We start from the raw sequence: 21,404 nt of genomic DNA, 5'->3' as shown, positions 1-21,404 counted from the left end.
CTGGCCTTTAGTGATGTTAACGACTTGCTTGGATCCCATCGCTGGGGGAAAATATTGTCCAATGAGAAAAGAGAACTGGGTGTTTGAAACTGTCTGCGCGGGGGGGTTGGTCCGTCCCGGAGAGTCTCTAGATTGTAGAAGGCCCAGCTCATTTCAGTACGGACCGCCACTGCATTTAAGTTAACTTTAAGAGATAATGTTACTGTAGCATAGCATACGAAGGCTACTATACTGCGTAGCTTTGTCATGTTACAAAATAATTAATGGTGTTAATCTAATGTTGCTTATGACATGGTTTTTCCTATTTCTCAAAGGCATATTGTGGTCTGATATTTTGATATACTGTATCTATTCAGACAGCTGTTCTACCGGTTTACATTACAAAGGCAGACATTTGTAAGATGTTTAATTTGAAACCAACTGCTGACCAGGTGTCAGCATTGTGCGATTTATTTTATACACTGACACCACGCTAGACAGGAATGCCCAAAAACGTCACATCCGGTTTTAGCCTGGGGTAAGAATTTTCTATGGCTGCCAATGCAACTTGGTCCAATCCTTAATCACATACGGACAAACATCTATGCCGATGCTATCTAACTTGCGGAGGTAGCGTGCCTTGTCCACGGGCAACAGATCTTTCAACGTATGGCATTGCAAATACGTTTGATAATCGCTACTCTGCTCAATATTGTTTTGAAAATGCCGCAAATTGCATTGCAGTGAACGAGCGCAAATCACAACTTCCCCCGGTTGTGGGCGGAGTCACAGTTTGAGGCGCTGTTTACGCGCCGTGGTGTCAGTGTATAGGCATGAATACCTAAAACCACCTTTAGAAAAACAAATCTTATATAACCCACTTTTATTATCTACTAAATTGTTATGGCTAATTACTCACACTCAACCCTTACCAACAAAGTTGAATATCGGATTATAGTACCTGCAGAACTTAGATCTTAATTTTCCATTTCACACATGCATCTCAGAAAAGGCATATGATGGATAATTTGGAATGATTAAGATTTAATTGTTTGTGGATTTGTTTACATGTTCCCAATGACTTAAATCTTATGCCCCATGCCCTGCAATAATTATGAATCGGTACATGTGCCCAAGGCCTTTGTATCTTCATGCCCTGTGATGGATCTGGTAGATCTGCTATATTGGTATTTTTTGTGGACATGTGTCAAGTGTTCATATTTTGTCATCTTGCCCTTTGACCATCAGTTTTATCACCCTCCACAGGCCTAATCATCTCAGCCCTATTTTATCATTTATATTATGGATTGCCTGACGCCAAGTTAAGACTCAATGTCTGTCCCCAGTCAAGTAAATTCACCATACTGTAGTGTGCTGTTTTGATTTGAGTTTACATGCAGCTGCTTCGATATCAGTGTGGCCTTGATGCCTAGTGAGAAGGAGCATTTCTCTCACAGTGCAGGGAAAGAATGTTATCTTCAGGTTGCCATAGCAACGCCAGCCTCTGTGCTTTCCCGGACTATGGCCATCAAGGACGGAATTAAGGAAGCTGTCCCAATATCAGTCCCATCATCTATGTGCTGGTCCAATCAGCGTTCGACACCTAGTGCCAGCGTGGCATGGTGGAAATTAACTGTGTATTCAGCCAATGAAATGTGTATCAACAACTGACGTAATCTACAGTATTAATGCCTGGCACATGATTGTGTCCGGCAGAGAGAGAACCCTGTGCCGTTTGTCGCACAGGGTGAGAGTTTTTTGTAATTTGGCTGTCTGTGGATCTGTTCTGTCTCTCTGATCTGAAAATGAATTAACTAAACCATAATTGCTCGGACTGGACAATCCTTCTTCCTGGTGGTTTCATCTTTTTTTTTGGTTAACTAAAGGTATTTTTCTAAAAGAGTATTTCCTGCTTAAAGTAATCCTGCTTAAAACTAATGGTTAACTTGGTCATAGGCTCTCGGCCTAGTTGTGGTGCTGAGTATTTCTCAGTACTTTTGAATACTTTCTTAGAAGTATTTTTATAGTATAATACAGTCCTTTTATATCTTTGGAATCATTAATTGTCCCTTTGGCATTTTATATGCAACTAAATGGTTTTATCTGAATTATAAATCCATCACCCTGTGTCCTACTGATTTGAATCAGTAGGACAGTCCTACTGATTGGTATTATTGGTCTTCGTAATAATACAATCCGGACAAGATAATATCTTGTACGGACGAGATATTATCTTGTACGGACGAGATATTATCTTGTACGGACAAGATAAAATATATTTTGAATGCATGGCCATTCAGGGGCTCCGTATTACGCTGCTGCTGCTGTATTTCCTAGAGATTTTGTGCTCGACTGCAGGGACCTGAATATGACAATGAACAAACCCAGTAATGACACAAATGAGAATGATAACTTATAAACATAGCTAACACAACATCTCTTTTTGTTCACTTGTTTGCAGAGGGAGATAAAGAAAGCAACACCACCTTGGAGAGACCGGAGGACCAAGAAAACATCAACATCTTGAAAACTGAACTTAATCTTCACAAAAGAGAAATTTAGGCTCTCAAAAAACACATTAAAGATCTTGAGTGTTTAACCCCTGGGATAGTCAGTAAAAGTAGAATACCCACCACTATATTCATACTGTCTTCCTAAATGACTCTGGGGGTTCCCAGGTTTTTTACTATTTTGAAAAACGTTTTGACACATTGTGAGCTTGTAGATTGGCTATTAACTATATTGTCTATAACTGGCTGACTGACTGATTGACTGACTGACTGACTGACTGACTGACTGACTGACTGGCTGGCTGGCTGGAGTCTGAACTAACAGTCACACTAGACAAGTCGTCCCTTAAAATAATATGCATCAAGTTTGCACATCTTTATCTGTTGATCATGTGTGTGTGTGTGGTGTGGGGGGGATGTGGTCACATTTAAAGTTCTCACATACATTCTGACAGGAAGCTCTTATCAATATCTTCAATCTGACATGGAAACTCCAACTGGCAGTAATTTACTTAAAGGACGCACGCACGCACTGTCTAAATGCCAAATAAATAATGGACCCTGATATGAAAAGGGTTGAAATCATCACCATAGTGAAAATAGTGTTTTTTATAATTTGCATAAACATAGTAGCTAGGACACTTTGCCAACTTTTTAACATAATAGCTTATTCAAGTAAAATGCCGCCCAGTAAGAAATATTCCATAATGTGGAGTCAGTTCAAACTCAGTCATTAATTAATTTAATCCAAATTTAAAGCCGATACTGACTGAATATACAATTTTCACCGATTTGAGGTATATAGTGCAGACCTTTGGCTACAGAAAGATAGAAAGGTCATCTTTGGGTCAAATTGAAGCTTAGGGACATGGGAAGTTTTCTATATACAAGTCCATCCATCCATCCATCCATCTTCAACCGCTTATCCGTAGTTGGGTCGCGGGGGCACCAGCTCCACCAGAGTGCTCCAGACTTCCCTCTCCAGAGCAACATTAGTGACTTCCTCCTGGGGGATTCCGAGACGTTCCAAGGCCAGTGAGTTGATGTGTTTTAGGCATTGATATATTCACCATAATGTGCTAGAAAATTACCATCTTTGTTATTTGTTAAGCGAACAGTATATTTTGTTGTATTTCTGGGGATGATGTAGGTCATACTTAAACATACAATGGTAGCACGCATCAAAAACCTGTTCTGCTAGACTGCTACTTTCCCCTACATGAGTGTCAGGATACTCCAGGAACATTTTAATATTTGCCTTTACACAATTTCACCAGAGCCATATACCAAAACGCGTGTTTTGAGGTGAAACATAATATAAAGCTACCAGTCAGCAAGGTCTATCATATCAAAACCTAATCTAGGGATGTATAGCCAACGGTGCCAGAGATTAGCTGTCAACCGACGGACGGACGGAGTGCAAAACATACTCTCACCATGCTTTCGGCCTGGTGGAGACAAATATGAACGAAATGCTGCACAGATGTAGGCCTAAACTGTGAAAAATGCAGTTAAAAGGACGTTTGTGCGTGTACCAAAAGATCACACAGAGAGAGAGAGAGAGAGAGAGAGAGGGAGAGAAAAAGAGAGAGGTCAAGTTTAAACAGCAATGTAACTGTATCAATATAATTGTAATGAATACATTAATAATATAACGTTACTTCAAACTATTTGAATGGCAGAATAAGTTGTAGAAAACGAAACAGGTGTTTTGTATCAATTGTATAAACGTGGATGCCTGCTTTGATCTTCATAGAACATCATTTTAAACTCATTACACACACGTTCACATGACGTCACACGACACGATGCAGGGACAACATAATCCCTCTGCTTTCTGTGCACAGTCTGTGGACAACGCACACACGCACACGCGCACGCACGCACGCGCACACATACACACACACATACACACACACACCCTAACCCTTTCCTAACCTGAATAACATCAGGTCGTCTTAAAATCGTCTAATATAAGAATTGTGGTCCAAAAATAAACAAAACTGTCTCTGCGATATTGTCGGGGAGGTGTCTCTGTATCGTTTACGACAGTCAGTCAGTCATATTTGATACATTATGTTTCTAGCGATAATGTAACTAATTCAGCAGCAGTAATATTAGCGTTTTCTCTCAGTTAGTTGATTCTTCATATCCATATGAGTGAAACGGCCGGGATGATTTTGGGATGATTTCTTTATTTCACAGTTCTTTACTAATGTAAATAATCAGGAGGCGTCACAATGACAATCTCCTCTCCGCTGATGTGTCGCAGTCTGCCCAGGATTTCCAACACTCTGTCTGGTGAGTGGGTGGGCCTTCCAGTTGAGGAGGGCCAATAGGTCCACTAGAAAACACATTACAACACATTATATAACACTCTGTATGGGTGGGCCTTCCAGTTGAGGAGGGCCAGCAGGTCCACTTGAAACTGTGGTATAACAACACAACACAATACAAAGTAGCATAGCATAGCATAACCTAACGTAACATAACACAGCATTAGTGTAACACAATGCAATGTAATCTAATACAACAGAACATAGCATAGCAGGACAGACAATACAAGACCAGAGTCATAGAGTAAGATAGAGTTACGACAACTCCGTTCACTTCATGGGGCTTCAGTCCAATGGCGGCTCTTCCACATAGACTTCTACTGGCGAAGAACATTGCAAAGAGTGACAAAGTCCTGGACCGAAAGTTGTCAGAATGCACTGGACTCAGGCAGCAGCCCAGCTTTAATGATCTTAAATCCCTTTATTTTAGGTTGTTTGTTTTTCGTAATAGTACAACATAAGCATTAAAGAGACGTTAGTTGTCACTGTGCAATACTTTAAAACAGTTGTCATGTTGCACACATGCCTAAAGTTTCTGATATTTGCACCGCCCTCGTTGAAAACTATGTATTTCAAACTCCAGCTTGTCACTCTCCAGGATGCATGAACAGCGCTCGAGCACTCAGTTTTCTGACCCCTCAATGTCCTAACTCTGTCTTACTCTATGGCTCTGGACAAGACGAGACGAGACGAAACGAGGTTATGAGTTTCCACCCACACAGACCTATGCTTCTCTTAATTGTAACGGTTCTCCAAGTGCGCCATTCTCTCGACGGTGTACTCTCTAATTCCTTTGCAATATAACAGTGCACAATGATTTAATGCAATAAAAATGGCTCACATTTGATTATTTAAACATGGTTTGTTCAATGAATAACAAACACTAAACAAACGTGCACAAACATGAGGAACATGGGACAATTAAAAATTTTAAAAATCATAGATCTGAAATCTGAAATGTATAAAGGTCTGAAATGTGATTTAAATTAGATGTAGATATATCTCTACATCTAATTTAAATCACATTTCAGATCAAGTGCAATACAGTTTGAGATTCAACAAATAATCCTAATTGAAGCATTATTTGAGGCATATTTGAGATCTCGTTTGCAGATCAACAGAGGTCGTTCTGAGACAAAGCTGAGATGTAACTAAAAGTCTGAAATGAGATTTGAATGAGATTATATTGAGTGCTCTCTTTTATATCACTCTGAGCTAAATTTGAGACACAACAATGATGCTAAATTGAGCAACATTTGAGCCAGTATTGAGATCTCCTGTATAGATCATCAGAGGTTCATTTGAGCCATGTGTCTCAGCAGTAAAGGATGAGATACAGGAGCCATAGCTGAGATCTAATTTTTGTATCACATTGACCTCATTTATGGCTTGAGAAACAAAAGAGTAATAAATGAGCTCTCAAACATGGATTCTGCTTTCCTCTAGGTGGGGTTCAAATCCCGGTTTAAAATTTCAACTTATTCCCTGTGTGAGGTCAAAAGGGTGGTGAGTGTGTCAGAGTGGCTCACAACCTCAGCCTGATGACCTGAAAGTCTAATATCTCCCCCGAGTCACAGGGAATTCCCTTTTTGTTTTTGTTCAGATTTTTGGACTTACAGTAAAGGAGAGTTACGTGCTAGAATGCTTTCTCACCTTTGGTCAACAATACAAATGACACACTAGTTTTGTGGATTCATTTATTTTGAATGACCAGTACAGCCCCCCCCCACCAAATGACCAGAACTACTTAATATTCTCCAAAGCTATTTCATTAATTTCATTTCATTTTTATTTCTCACATATTAGTGTATCACAGTACAGTACAAATTATATCAGAGAATAACAATTATTAATTTACAATTTACAATAATTTGTCTGATACACCCATGGGCGAAAAGGAGCAGGATTTCCAAAAATCGGAACTAACCCTTTAAGATGTTGGCTTTCCCACACAGGTTCGAATCCCAGGTGGTGCCGTGACCCCGACCAGGTTTCCCCGTGGGAGGAATGTAGCAGTGGATCACAACCTCAGCCTGATGGCTTAAAAGTCTAACATCTCCCCTGAATGAGAGGGAATTCCCTGTGGCTTAGTGGTTAAGATGTTGTCTTTCCGCATGGGAGGCCAGGGTTCAAATCCTGGTTTTCATGTAATGCCACAAATGTTCTCTGTGTGAGGTCAAAAGGGAGGTGAGTGTGTCAGAGTGGCTCACAACCTCATCATGATGGCCTGAAAGTCTAATATCTCCCCTGAGTCACAGGGAGTTCCCTTTGACTTATATTAGTGGTTAGTTCAGATTTATGTTGTTAAAGAACCACTTTTCAATCTATCTTCATATAATTGGTCCTCACTAATGTTCATGATAAAATGCCACAAATTGTTTCTACTCAGTCTGTGTCTGCAGGGCTGTGGGCAGTTCAGAGCAATTCAGAAACCCGTCCACCAGTGACATCATCGGTGGGGATTCCAAGCTAATAGAAACTGCAGGCTTTCTATTACTTCTTCTTCTTTCGTGTATCATCCTCAAATGTCCAACTCAGTATCGAGTAGCCACGCCCTTGTCTCTGGTCCCACGTGGAAGAGGCCGGCCTCCGGAGGAGGTCTGTACAGGGGGCAGGTGTTAATGATGTGCTCGACAGATTGCTCAGGCTCGCCGCACTCGCATGCTGCACTGTCCGCCAAGCCCCACCTCTTCATTGCTGATTTGAAGCAGCCGACTCCAGTGCGCAGGCGGTTCAGTAGTGTCCACTTTTGGCGTGGTAGGTCCTCTCCTTCAATGCCATCACCCGGGTCAAGGATGTAGTGGTGCATACGGGAGGGCCCAGCAGACTCCCACTCCTGCTTCCAAGATGCCGCCAGCCATGCACTGGTGGACGAGTCCTCCGGGATGGAACGTAACATGTCTTGTGCCGCCTTGTTGTAAGGGTGGCGGGACTTGAGTCTGTTTGGAGGCTCTATTTCCACTGTAGTGTTGTGTAGGATGTGCATTTTGGCTTTCCTTGCTAGCTTGATGGTAGCAGCCTCTCGTCGGAGGCCGGCCGGGGCAATTCCTGCAAGAACTGGCAGGTAGGAAACAGGAGTGGGCTTTCTATTACTGAAAAGTTGCAGACGGACCCGGGTTGCCTGTAAGTATCGAACCGACGCAGTACTCACCTGAATCCACCTGTCTATGGCCACATGTTAGCATAGCATAGGATAAATGTATATGGAACAGTTGAATTGGCGCCAGCTCTCATGTGTGTTACAGTGTAAGAAGGAGACGCCTGCCCCAGGGACACCGGGCTGATTGTCCTCTGAACGCACCCCACACTTTAATTGCACATCCTCTGGCACAAATGATGACCCGAACGTTTTTAAACAGTTATAGTTCATTCTTTTGGTTTTTCCTTTGGTTAATTGTTTATTTTAGGTTTAGTTAGTTGTTTTATACGGCCATATAGAGTGCCTCCTGTCTTAGATAAATAAACATCCATTTTGATATTGTAACCCCGTACAAAAAAACATTTCTGCCTCAGTCCTTCTTCTTGGTACTTCTAATTGCAATGCTCTTTTACCTGGTGAAAAACACGAAAGGAGTTCTTGATCTCTCTATTAAATCAAGTGTTGTAGTCAGCAATCTTAAAGGGTTTATTGAGTTACACAGTAGTATGCACCGTACACTTTTAAACAGTGCGCCTGAATATATATATGAATGTGTTTTCTCAAGAGTTGAACAAGTAAATTGTTAAAGTTCTATGTGACTCATTTCGGCCACCGGTCACACATGCTGGTGTTTATCAGTGTGACGTCGTCTGTTAAGGCGTCTATATCTCCCCAAATAAAAGGGAATTCCCTTTGGCTTAGTGGTTAAGATGTTGGCTTTCCACATGGGAGACTGGGGTTCAAATCCCGGTTTAAAAATGTTTCCTATAAATATTCCCTGTGTGAGGTCAAAAGGGAGGTCAGAGTGGCTCACAACCTCAGCCTGATGACCTGAAAGTCTAATATCTCCCTCGAGTCACAGGGAATTCCCTTTTTGTCCAGATTTTTGGACTTAAAGCTATACGGAAATACTTGCCATTAATATAGTGGTTGCAAAGCTATTAATTGATTGCCTGAGTCCCGTGGTGGGAGTTGTGGTCTGGTTGTGTTCTGGTCATTGGCTTAATAAAAAGAACATCTCCCCCAAATCAGAGGGATTTCCTTTTGGCTTAGTGGTTAAGATGTTGGCTTTCCACACGGGAGGCCAGGGTTCGAATCCTGGGTTTACAAATGGTGGTCCAGGTTCTCTCACCCTGTGTGAGGACAAAAGGCAGGTGAATGTGTTCTCGACTTAAAGGACCACTTCACCAGTTTTCAACCCACCTTCATATAATTGGACCTCACTAATGTTCATTAAAAATGCCACATTGTTTCTACTGTACCTCCTAGGGCTGTGGGCAGTTCAGAAACCTGTCCATCAGTGACATCATCGATGGGGAATCCAAGCTAATAGAAACTGCAGGCTTTCTATTCCTGAAAAGTTGCAATGCGAAAATGGAAGCCATCATTCTCATGATAATACAAATCTAAAACAATAGTTAAAAACAAAAATCTGCCATTCGACAAGGTCACTGGTGGATGGGTTTCTGAACTGCCCACAGACACAAAATGTGTGGTATTTTACCATGAACATTAGTGAGGACCAATTATATGAAGTTGAAAAGTGGCGAAGTGGTCCTTACAAACTGTACGAAATAGCCTACTTGCCAATAGTGGTTGCAAAGGTCAGTGCTCCCTGTGTCCACTAACACAGGAGGCTGACAGAACCTTCACTAAAACATCCCTGTTAACGTTTGTTCAACTTTGACCCCTCTGTCACATGGAACTATGGTGTTGTGCTGCTGCTGGCGTAATACTGCAGGACACAACAAATAGTTCCATGTGACAGAGGGGTTAAAGTTGAACGAAAGTTGTGCTTTATGGTAGAAATCCAGAGTAAAAGCGGCCATGTCTTTCCGGCACCCCAGAGCTTCTATTTTGAAGGAATCCCGGCACTGATTGTGTTAAGGATCCACACCATCACTCTCTGTTCGTGTGGAGGGACTCAAGGACTGTCTAAAGAGGACGAGACGCGAAGACTGTACGGGCGACGCCATGTTGCTTATGGTGTTCCATGGAAGGAAAGAAACATGCGCAATGGGCTATATGCAGCCAACACTTCCGCGTTCAGCTTCCTTGGTCTCAAATGCGCATGTTTCTTTCCTTCCATGGAGCACCATAAGCAACATGGCGTCGCCCGTACGGTCTTCGCGTCTCGTCCTCTTTAGACAGTCCTTGGAGGGACTCAGGACACAACCTGAGACACCACCGGCCAGAGAGCATCTCCACCCACACAACACGCTTCTCCAACAGTTTTTTCCCTGCTACTGTGCGACTAGTAGCCTTGGACATTAGGGACGGAAATCAATATGATAGATGAACTGAATCAAGAAAGATGAATTGAATTACGCACTGTTTTTAGGCAGATTATGAAGCACTTTACTTGATAGACGAACTGAATATGCATTGTTTTTAGGTAGACTATGAAGCACTTATTTATTCTAGGATTGTATGTTCTATGTTTCTTTTCTTACCTGTCCCTCCCTTTTTTAATGCTGACCCTGGGAGCTGTGCTCCAAGATTTCCTATGTACTTGTGCAGATGGCAAATGAAGTCTATTCTATTCTTACAGTAAAGGAGAGTTACGTGCTAGAATGCTTTCACCTTTGGTCAACAATACAAATGACACTAGTTTTGTGGATTCATTTATTTTGAATGACCCCCAGGCCCCCCACCAAATGACCAGAACTACTTAATATTCACCAAAGCTATTTCATTAATTTCATTTCATTTTTATTTCACACATATTAGTGTATCACAGTACAAATGATATCAGAGAATAATAATTAATTTCTAATTTGTCTGATGTTGTCTGACCCATGGGCGAAAAGGAGCAGGATTTCCCACAGCTTTAAATCCAAAAATCTGAACTAACCCTTTAAGATGTTGGTTTCCCACACAGGTTCCAATCCCAGGTGGTGCCGTGACCGGATCAGGTTTCCCCGTGGGAGGAATGTAGCAGTGGATCACAAACTCAGTCTGATGGCATAAAAGTCTAACATCTCCCCAGAATCAGAGGGAATTCCCTGTGGCTTAGTGGTTAAGATGTTGGCTTTCCACATGGGAGACTGGGGTTCAAATCCTGGTTTAATACGTGCCCTGCACCTGATGCGCTTCCCCGTGTGAGGTCAAAAGGGAGGTGAGTGTGTCAGAGTGACTCACAGCCTCAGCCTGATGACCTGAAAGTCTAATATCTCCCCCGAGTCACAGGGAATTCCCTTTGGTTTGTATTATGTTAAAGGGTTAGTCCAGATTTCTTGACTTAAAGGACCACTTCACCACTTTTCAACCTACCTTAATATAATTGGACCTCACTAATGTTCATGATAAAATGCCACAAATTGTTTCTACTCAGTCTGTGTCTCATAGGAGGGCTTTGGGCAGTTCAGAAACCAGTCTGTGTCTCATAGGAGGGCTGTGGGCAGTTCAGAAAACCGTCCATCAGTGACATCATCGATGGGGAATCCAAGCTAATAGAAACTGCAGGCTTTCTATTACTGAAAAGTTGCAATGCGAAAATGGAAGCCATCATTCTCATGATAATAAAAAAAATCTGCCCATCGATGAGGTCATTGGTGGATGGGTTTCTGAACTGTCCACAGCCCTCCTATGAGACACAGACACAAAATGTGTGGTATTTTACCATGAACATTAGTGAGGACCAATTATAATAAAGATAGGTTAAAAAGTGGCAAAGTGGTCGATTAAGTTGTAGGAAATAGCATACTTGCCATTAATATAGTGGTTGCAAAGGTATTCTGTCAGAGCTCCATGTGTCCGCTAACACAGGAGGCTGACAAAACCTTCACTAAAACATCCTGGATAACGTTTGTTCAACTTTGACCCCTCTGTCACATGGAACTATGGTTTTGTGTAGTTCCTGCTGCTGGCGTAGTGATACTGGACACAACAAGTAGTTCCATGATGTGACAGAGGGGTCAAAGTTTAACGGAAGTTGTGCTATATGGTAGAAATGTGTCTGAACTAACCCTTTAAACACTGTCTAATATAATATAAGCCAAAAGGAATTCCCTATGACTCAGGGGAGATAGTATAGGCTTTCAGGTCATCAGGCCAAGGTTGTGACTCTGGGGAGATATTAGACTTTCAGGTGATCAGGCCAAGGTTGTGAGCCACTCTGACACACTGACACACTCACCTCCCTTTTGACCTCACATGGGGAATAGCTGCAGATACAGTACCTGGATTTGAACGCTGGTCTCCCACATGGAAAGCCAACATCTTAACCACTAAGCCAAAGGGAATTCCCTCTGATTCTGGGGAGATGTTAGACTTTTAAGCCATCCATTGGAACTACTTAATATTCACCAAAACCAGACCAGAACTCCCACCACGGGACTCAGGCAATCAATTACCGGTAATACCACTAATTAGTTGGCTTTCCATGGGTAAAAGCCGGGTTAGTTCAGATTTTCAGATGTAACGCTGTAGGAAATAGCCTATTTGGTATTTCCCATTAATATAGTGGGTTCAACCGTAGCCCTCAGCCAAGACCTGGCCCGCAACAGCCCTGTTGGCACGACAAGTTGTGCATCGGTCTGGGGAGTGGGAGACTGGGGTTCAATCCCTGCTCCTTCACATCGCTACACAAAGGTATTCTGTACAGCTAACACAGGAGGCTGAACCTTCACTAAAACATCCCGGATAACGTTTGTTCTAGAGATGCACCGATATGGAAACTCTTGGCCGATACCGAAATAACAATTTAGCCAATACTGATATTTGTTTTTGTTGTTTTTATTTCCCCCTTTAGTGCTGCCATCTTCAATACAATAAATAAATGTTCAGAATCTACAGATTTGTATAGGCTGCAGATAACCAACACACCAACATATAATCTACAGCTTGTTAGGCTGCAGATAACCATGACACACCAACATAGAATCTACAGCTCGGTAGGCTGCAGATAACCAACACAACAACATATAATCTACAGCTTGTTAGGCTGCAGATAACCAACACACCAACATAGAATCTACAGCTTGGTAGGCTGCAGATAACCAACACACCAACATATAATCTACAGCTTGTTAGGCTGCAGATAACCAACACACCAACATAGAATCTACAGCTTGGTAGGTTGCAGATAACCAACACACCAACATAGAATCTACAGCTTGTTAGGCTGCAGATAACCAACACACCAACATAGCAGACACAAAATGTATGCTTATTAACAGATAAACAACGGCCACTGCCATCGGTTAATGTCAGTTTTATTTGCTATTTGATATTGACCGATTATGTGGCAGATACATCGGTGCATCACTAGTAGAAATAGGTCAACAATACAAATGACACACTAGTTTTGTGGATTAATTTATTTTTAATGACCCCAGGCCCCCACCAAACTACTTAATATTCACAAAAACTATTTCATTTCATTTAATTTTTATTTCGCACATATTAGTGTATCACAGTACAGTACAATGATATCAGGGAATAATAGACCTAATTCATTTCTATCTGACTGATTCATGTAATCAATTCCCAACATATCTCCAAACCTGTTGTTTTGGGGAGCGCTGGTTTCAGGTCATTCAACCTCCTCTTGTGTGTTGGCTAGTGAGGTGCACCCTAGGAGACATTTATACTTCAAAGTGCAACATATTGCGCACAGAGAACAGATGATATAAGAGCTCACATCGCATCGCAGATGCAACTGTTGTAAGTATAGAGGTCTGCGTGCACGACACCATCGCGGGACGAAGCATAACTTGTACTTGATGGGCTGCAGGTGCATGTGCAGCCATGGACAAACAGGCTCTGCTGCCGTGATCATGAGCGCACCTCCCGTTCTTATGACAGCGACTGTAGGTGTGGTTTTGAGGACAACTGCTTTGAATTGCTATTATTTTTCACACACAGCAGAAACTAATGTACTATATTTCAAGGGCGAGAGATCACAATACAAATCCTAATCATTCTTCCTCCACACTGGGTGAAAATAGCATCTGAAAGTTTGATGGGGCATTTTTTTACACGTGCACTCACGTGAGAGAGGTGCGGTTCTTGTGCTGCCGGCCTGCGTGTGCATGCTGGTCAGTGTGACGTTGTCTGTTAAGGCATCTATATCTCCCCCAAATATGAGGGAATTCCCTTTGGCTTAGTGGTTAAGATGTTGGCTTTCCACATGGGAGACTGGGGTTCAAATCCCAGTTAAAAAATGCCAGGTATTAACCCTGTGTGAGGTCAAAAGGGAGGTGAATTTGTCAGAGTGGTTCACAACCTCAGCCTGATGACCTGAAAGTCTGATATCTCCCCCGAGTCAAAAGGAATTCCCTTTTTGTTTTTGTTCAGATTTTTGGACTTAAAGCAGTACGGAAATACTTGCCATTAATATAGTGGTTGCAAAGCTATTAATTGGTTGCCTGAGTCCCGGAGTGGGAATTCTGGTCTGGTTGTGTTCCAGTCATTGACTTAATAAAAAGAACATCTCCCCCAAATCAGAGGGAGTTCCCTGTGGCTTAGTGGTTAAGATGTTGGCTTTCCACACGGGAGACCTGGGTTCAAATCCTGGGTTTACAAATGTCACTGAAGTGATTCCCTGTGTGAGGTCAAAAGGGAGGTGAGTGTGTCAGAGTGGCTCACAACCTCAGCCTGATGACCTGAAAGTCTAATATCTCCCCCGAGTCACAGGGAATTCCCTTTTTGTTTTTGCTCTGATTTTTGGACTTAAAGGAGAGTTACGTGCTAGAATGCTTTCTCACCTTTGGTCAACAATACAAATGACACACTAGTTTTGTGGATTAATTTATTTGTAATGACCCCAGGCCCCCACCAAATGACCAGAACTACTTAACATCCACCAAAGATTCATTCATTTCATTTCATTTTTATTTCACATATATTAGTGTATCACAGTACAGTACAAATTATATCAGAGAATAATAATTAATTTATAATTTAAAATACATTTGTCTGATACACCCATGGGCAAAAAGGAGCAGGATTTCCCACAGCTTTAAATCCAAAAATCTGAACTAACCCTTTAAGATGTTGGCTTTCCCACGCGGGAGACCTGCATGGGTTCGAATCCCAGGTGGTGCCTTGACCGGATCGGGATTCCCCGTGGGAGGAATGTGGCCACCCGTTTCGGATGTTATCACCCGATAATCAAGAGAATGTTCTTAATCAGCACCTTAGAAATACCAAATCCGGAACTGAAACTATGGTAGCGTTTGCTTTTTGTGTCAATGACGAAGGCGCGCCGTGTCTGGTGGCCTTGAGCCACCGCCGAGCGAGGCGCCGTGCCGAGCGTTGCGAAGGCCACCAGACCTGTCTCAGCGCAGAGTTACGTCCCGATAGGCAGAGAGTAAATATTATTAGCCCCTAGTTTCCATGCCCCGACAATAGAGTTGGAAATGACACGTCCAGCAGGGGGAGTCCTTGACCAGACTGTGTCTGCACCACCCTGCATGCGTGCAGTCCAGGTGAACACAGCCAAACACCACAATGTCCAGTATGCCAGTATGGCCATATTAGCCACATTCCAACGTCCTGATAATGGTTGATTTCATATATTTAATACAGTGATAACGGACGAATCCGCTGATGTAGCAGTGGATCACAACCTCAGCCTGATCGCCTAAAAGTCTAACATCTCCCCCAAATGAGAGGGATTTCCCTTTGGCTTAGTGGTTAAGATGTTGGCTTTCCACATGGGAGACCCGGGTTCAAATCCTGGGTTTCACATGGATTCCCCATGTGAGGTCAAAAGGGAGGAGGTGAGTGTGTCAGAGTGGCTCACAACCTCAGCATGATGACCTGAAAGTCTAATATCTCCCCCAAGTCACAGGGAATTCCCTTTTTGTTTTTGTTCAGATTTTTGGACTTAAAGCTGTACGGAAATACTTGCCATTAATATAGTGGTTGCAAAGGTATTAAATTAATTGATTGCCTGAGTACGGTGGGAGTTCTGGCGCCATTAATATAGTGGTTGCAAAGGTATTAATTGATTGCCTGAGTCCCGTGGTGGGAGTTTTGGTCTGGGTTTGGTGAATGTAAAATAGTTCCGGTCATTGGCTTAAAAGTCTAACATCTCCCCCAAACCAATGGGAGGTCCCTTTGGCTTAGTGGTTAAGATGTTGGCTTCCCACATGGGAGACCTGGGTTCAAATCCCAGGTGGTGCTGTGACCGGATCAGGTTTCCCCGTGGGAGGAATGTAGCAGAGTGGATCACAACCTCAGCCTGATGACCTAAAAGCTAAAATGGGACTGGGTGCACGGGTGACTGATTCATGTAATCAATTCCCAACATATCTCCAAACCTGTTGTTTTGGGGAGCGCTGGTTTCAGGTCATTCAACCTCCTCTTTTGTGTTGGCTAGTGAGGTGCACCCTAGGAGACATTTATACTTCAAAGTGCAACATATTGCGCAGAGAACAGCTGATATACGAGCTCACATCGCATCACAGATGCAACTGTTGAGCGTAGAGGTCTGCGTGCGCGACACCATCGCGGGCCGAAGCATAACTTGTACTTGATGGGCTGCAGGTGTGCGTGCAGCCATGGACAAACAGGCTCTGCTGCCGTGATCATGAGCGCACCTCCTGTTCTTATGACAGCGACTGTAGGTGTGGTTTTGAGGACAACTGCTTTGAATTGCTATTATTTTTCACACACAACAGAAACCAATGTAGGCGAGAGATCACAATAAAAATCCTAATCATTCTTCCTCCACACTGGGTGAAAACAGCATCTGAAAGTTTGATGGGGCATTTTTTTACACGTGCACTCACGTGAGAGAGGTGGGGTTCTCGTGCTACCGGCCTGCGTGCGCATGCTGGTGCTTATCAGTGTGACGTCGTCTATTAAGGCGTCTATATCTACCCCAAATATGAGGGAATTCCCTTTGGCTTAGTGGTTAAGATGTTGGCTTTCCACACGGGAGACTGGGGTTCAATTCCCGGTTTAAAAATGCCAGGCCGCAAACCCTTCCCCGTGTGAGGTCAAAAGGGAGGTGAGTGTGTCAGAGTGGCTCACAACCTCAGCCTGATGGCCTGAAAGTCTAATATCTCCCCCGAGTCACAGGGAATTCCCTTTTTGTTTTTGTTCAGATTGTTGGACTTAAAGGAGAGTTACGTGTTAGAATGCTTTCTCACCTTTGGTCAACAATACAAATGACACACTAGTTTTGTGGATTCATTTATTTTTAATGACCCCAGGCCCCCCACCAAATGACTGGAACTACTTAATATTCACCAAAGCTATTTCATTAATTTATAATAATAATTAATTTCTAATTTACAATAATTTGTCTGATACACCCATGGGCGAAAAGGAGCAGGATTTCCCACAGCTTTAAGTCCAAAAATCTGAACTAACCCTTTAAAGGCGTAGTGAAACGGAAATGGTGGACATTTTATTTTGAAGTTTCAGACGGTCTCAAGTTGAAACACCGCTAGGAAGTTTCTGAACCAATCAGAGCGTTGCATCCCTTCAGGGGATGGGACGGTAGCTAGGGATGGTAGCTATGCTACGCAGGACAGCGTGTGGATGTTTGTTTACAAATCAGATAGTCGGCCAGCTTTACCAGTTTTCTCTTATGTGGCTTATTTCTACCCTATAATGTTTTCAGATACATTTTTTAGCGTGATGATTAAGTTGCAACCGAGTAATACACTCTCTGGATGTTATCTTGAATGGGAATAAAAACGGAAGATTTCTGTAATCAGTAGCAGCTGTGCAGCCTGTGCTGGACGGATGCGGAGATATGGGGAATTAAACGGGTGAGCTTCATTTGTATTGGCTTTTATCGATGTGGGCCTCGACACGTCATCACGCAGCACGTTTTCGTTTTCAGGAAGTAATAAAAAATATATTTGTATGGACTTTTGATATAAAAACACACAAAAATGAGAATTTTCCCATTTTTTTGGCATCCATTGTTAGGTATGCCCATATGATGACCACGGAGATGGTCACCTTTAAGATGTTGGCGTTAAGATGTTGGCTTTCCCACAGAGGTTCCAATCCCAGGTGGTGCCGTGACCGGATCGGGTTTCCACGTGGGAGGAATATAGCAGAGTAGATCATAACCTCAACCTGATGACCTAAAAGTCTAATATCTCCCCTGACTCAGAGGGAATTCCCTGTGGCTTAGTGGTTAAGATGTTGGCTTTCCACACGGGAGGCCCGGGTTCAAATCTGGGTTTGCAATAATGGTGTCCACTGTACATATACCCTGTGTGAGGTCAAAAGGGCCTGAGAGTCTAATATCTCCCCCGAGCTACAGGGAGTTCCCTTTAAAGGGTTAGTTCAGATTTTTGGACCTAAAGCTGTACTTGCCATTAATATAGTGGTTGCAAAGGTATTAATTGATTGCCTGAGTCCCATGGTGGGAGTTCTGGTCTGCTTTTGGTGAATATTAAGTAGTTCTGGTCATTTGTAACCTCGCAGTGGCCAGACACAAATCTACAGGTGAAAAAAAATAAAAAATGCCAGTATGTCCAAGCCAGGCTAGGTCATTTTGGGGGGGTGGTCACTTGGGCCCACTCATTAAATATAAATTTGTCAAAAGGGGTTTATGATTTTTTTCAAGGAGCGGTTACAAAAAGATTCAAACAGACTTGGTTACATGTCGGACCAAAGAAAACGTCACTTTATCCGCAAAAAGTGGTTTGCGGTGGACACAAAAATAACATGAGCAGGATTTGAACCCACTCAACCCAGGAGGTACGGGTTGAAAGTCTATTACCTAACTAGGCATGCTATGAGATGGCTGCTGGAATGCTTTTCCAGTGTCTACTTAATTATCACGGCGTGAAAAGAGGAGTTAACAGGCAATTATGGGCACTGTATTTTGCCCGTAAACCTCAAGTTTAGCGGGCATATACAGTTAACATACGGTAATAGTTTACCGAAGTTTGTTGGAAAGATTAACGGGAGTTTCCTGTAATATACATATCCGTATTCCATGCTTTTTGCGCAGTGATATACCACCCCCAAGTCATGTAAAAGAAAAGGAAAACCCCCACCCAGTAAGGAAAAATCACACCCGTGTGAGTGGTGTAAGGTCTTATATAGACTGATCAACTGTGGTCTGACGTAATGTCTGACGTAATGAAATCACACCCGTGTGAACTGGGTGACCATAGCAACCATGCTCATTTTTTGGTACGAACAGACACGTAAACTAACAAAGCTGAAATCACACCCGTGTGAACTGGGTGACCATAGCAACCATGCTAATACATACACGTAAACTAACAAAGCCAGTTGTAGGAGTGGTTTACACCACTCAAAAACCCCGCCATGCAGTAGGGGAGGGGAAGCCTCCCCATCCCCTCCCATATGTCTGTCAGAAAGCCTTGAGGGTTGATTTCACGCAACACCTTAGAGGCACGGCTACCGCAATATGTAAAGCACCCTTATCCAAGGCACTTTACATAGATGTGTGCACTAGATTCACCCATTCATACACACACACACACACACACACACACACACACACACACACACACACACACACACACACACACACACACACACACACACACACACACACACACACACACACACACACACACACACACACACACACACACTTACATAGATTGTGCATTACATTCTCCCATTCACACACACACATTCATACACCTATGGCGACAGAAACCATGCAAGGCACCAACCAGCACATCAAGAGCAACTAGGAGTTCAGAGTCTTGCTCAAGGACACTAACTCTGATGAAGCCCAAGTTCAAACTGGCAACTTTGCGGTTACCATCCGGCCACTATACCCCTGATCCACTGCCTACATACTGGGCCCTGGTTGGTTATAGCCTGGTAACCCCGCCCTATATTTGCATACTGGGCCCTGGTTGGTCCTACACTACTGCTCGTCCACGCAATACGCCCACAATTGAGCGACACCAGACTCAATCTGCCTGGGGCAATACGCATTGCAAAGACAGATTGAAGGCTGGCTTCGCGAGGCTAATCCTTGACATGAAAATGTTTGAAAACGGCTGGTTTAAACAACATTTAGGAAAATAAGCAACTACACTTTAGAAACGAACCGCTTGTTTAAACTACATTTAGGAATCTCAGATTTGTTTTAAGTACCACAATTTAGAAATGGCTCACAACCCCGGTTTGCCCAAAAGTCTAACATCTCCCCCAAAATCAGATGGAATTCCCTGTTGGCTTAGTGGTTAAGATGTTGGCTTTCCACATGGGAGGCCCGGGTTGAAATCCTGGGTTACATATGTGCGGTCCCCCTGTGAGGTCAAAACATTTACAAAAGTCTAATATCTCCCCTGAGTCACAGGGAAATCCCTTTTTGGTTTTTTTCAGATTTTTGTACTTCATTCATTGTCATGATAAAATACCAAAAAAAATTCCGACTCAGTCTGTGTCTCATAGGAGGACTGTGGGCAGTACAGAAACCGTCCACCAGTGACATCATCGTTAGGCAGATTTTTTTTAAACAAGATTTTTTTTGAAAAGATGTATAGATTTCTATTATTGTGAGTAAATATATTTTTTGGCTTTTTCTGCCTTCATTGATAGGTTGAAAGTCATTTGATAGGAAATGGGGAGAGAGATAGGGGGCAAGACATGCGGAAAAGACCGTCGGGATCGGGAGTCGAACCCGCGGCACGTCGTCAGGCTGGCTCAGCAGCCTAGGTGCCCAGACGGTTGAGCTAACCGTCAGGGCCCGCATTGCAATTTTTATGGAGTAGAAACCCTGCAGTTTCTATCAGCTTTGAGTCCCTGTTCATGATGTTATTGGTGGATGGGTTTCTGAACTGCCCACAGCCCTCCCATGAGACACAGACCAAGTAGAAAAACATTGTGGCATTTTATCATGAACATTAGTGAGGACCAATTATATGAAGGTAGGTTGAAAAGTGGTGAAGTGGTCCTTTAAAACTGTATGTTAAAACTTTCCATGAATAAAGTTGTTACATATGTATTAATTGATTGCCTGAGTCCCGTGGTGGGAGTTCTGGTCTGGTTTTGTTCCGGTCATTGGCTTAAAAGTCTAACATCTCCCCCAAATCAGAGGGAATTCCCTGTGGCTTAGTGGTTAAGATGTTGGCTTTCCACATGGGAGGCCCATGTTCAAATCCCAGGCTACATATGGTGGGCGTGAGGTCAAAATTGGTTAAAGGGTTAGTTCAGAAGTTTTGACCAGTTAATGGTCAAAACATGTTGGCTGTTGCCTTTTTAATTTAATAAAGGCTTTCCTCCTCTTCTTAACTTTGACTGCCCGGATCGTCTCATTTTTCTATATGCCTTGATCCCGTTTGATCCGTGTGATCACCTTTTATCATCATCACCTGTTTATATCTCCGTGGAGCACCTGGTTAGTGTTTATTTTTCTCCTATACAGCAGTGGAACAACTGAAAGAGCTCCCGTTTTTAAAAGGAGATTTAAGGCGTTTCTATACCTCATGTCATCATGTCAACGTCGCAGCACAAATAATACAAACT

This window comes from Electrona antarctica (genome assembly GCF_951216825.1).
Source record: "Electrona antarctica genome assembly, chromosome: 2".
Lineage (NCBI taxonomy): Eukaryota > Metazoa > Chordata > Actinopteri > Myctophiformes > Myctophidae > Electrona > Electrona antarctica.
The sequence above is the reverse complement of the archived record's forward strand: the minus strand, read 5'-3'. Positions refer to the sequence as shown.